This window comes from Gadus morhua, chromosome 15, assembly GCF_902167405.1.
Source record: "Gadus morhua chromosome 15, gadMor3.0, whole genome shotgun sequence".
Classification (NCBI taxonomy): domain Eukaryota; kingdom Metazoa; phylum Chordata; class Actinopteri; order Gadiformes; family Gadidae; genus Gadus; species Gadus morhua.
Window position 1 is genome coordinate 24,725,671 of NC_044062.1, and position 1,530 is coordinate 24,727,200.

The following is a 1,530-nucleotide window of genomic DNA, read 5'->3' on the forward strand; positions in this document are numbered from 1 at the left end:
AGTGACTTTAAAGTGAGGCCATGACAGTAATGTTGCCAAATGAAATATGCATGTATATTTCAGGATGTGGTGCATCCCTGGCATTAATAACATTAGATCTGAAATAAACTGTTTAAGAAATATAGCTTTCAGAAAAAGTGGTCTCGTGTCGTGGCACAACTTGCCCCCGGTGCGGGGTAAGTTGTGGTGACTGTCAGCTGTGCGGCAGTCCCAGCCAATCACGGTGGGAGACTATTGTATAAAGGCGGGTGTAGAGCACCTTTCAGTCTCTTGTTTGCCGGAGGCTGGGTCACGTTGCGTCTGGGCTACCATTTCCGCTTCCGTGCGGTTTCAGGCTTTTGCTTGCCGGAGGCTGGGGCACAGCTCCTGTGCTTCCATTTCCGCTTCCGTGCGGTGACAGGTGAGCTGCCGGTCACGGCTGCATCTCTCTCGCATGTTGCCCATCCAGGGCTAATTTTAGTTATTGTTTTGTAAGGGCTCTTGCTTGCCGGAGGCTGGGTCACGTAGCTCCTGTGCGTCCATTTCCGCTTCCGTGCAGTGACAGGTGAGCTGCCGGTCACGGCTGCATCTCTCTTATACGTTGCCTTCCAGTGCTAATTTTAGTTATTGTTTTGTAAAGGGCTCACTTGGATGTTGCTGCTGGCTGCGCGCTGCTCATCAATACATAGCCGATGCCGCCTACTGAACTGTCGCTTTCGTATAGCGTTGCGCTCCCTGCTCCACGCCCTGTTGGCCGGTGTTACACCGAATTCTGCGACCCGTCGAAATATGTGACCCCAGAGGGCGCTGTTGCACATTTTCTGCAACATGCACGAGTTTGAAGCTAGACTCGTAATGGGTACATTCGTTTTGTGACGCCGGGCAATACTTTCTTTCTTGAAAGCGTCTTACTGACTGTAGCTTCTTATGGGGAAAGAAGCAACGGTGATTGACCGTACTTAACACCTTATCCATACTATGGGTCTGTGAAATGCAAATGAAATCAAATGTATTTATTAAGCACATTTAATACGGTGTGCAATTATTTATTTATGTTTTTGTTATAATGCCCACCGTTTTTATTTGCATGCCCACCGTTATTATTATTTTTTACTGCCGTTTATGAAATAAATATGAACTAATGCCACAATTATTCATGTCTGCGATCATCACAGAGTCCACAAGCAACGCAGGTCGCAATCAAAGATGCCACAATCAATCTAGCGCACCGTCGAATTCTGCGCCCACACGGTAAATGCGTGAGGCAAGTGAGGCAAACACCAACCAAATGTTTTCAGGTAATTTGTCGTCCTCATATCTGTATGTGCACACAATTATTCATGTCTGCGATCATCAGAGTCCACAAGCAGCAGGTCGCAATCCCTGATGGGTCACAATTCATGACAGCAGACCGTCGAAATCTGCGACCACACTGTAAATGCGGGGAAAATGAGTCAAACCCCAACCAAATGTTTTCAGGTCTTTTGTCGTCCTCATATCTGTATGTGCACACAATTGTTCATGTCTGCGATCATCACAGAGTCCACAAGC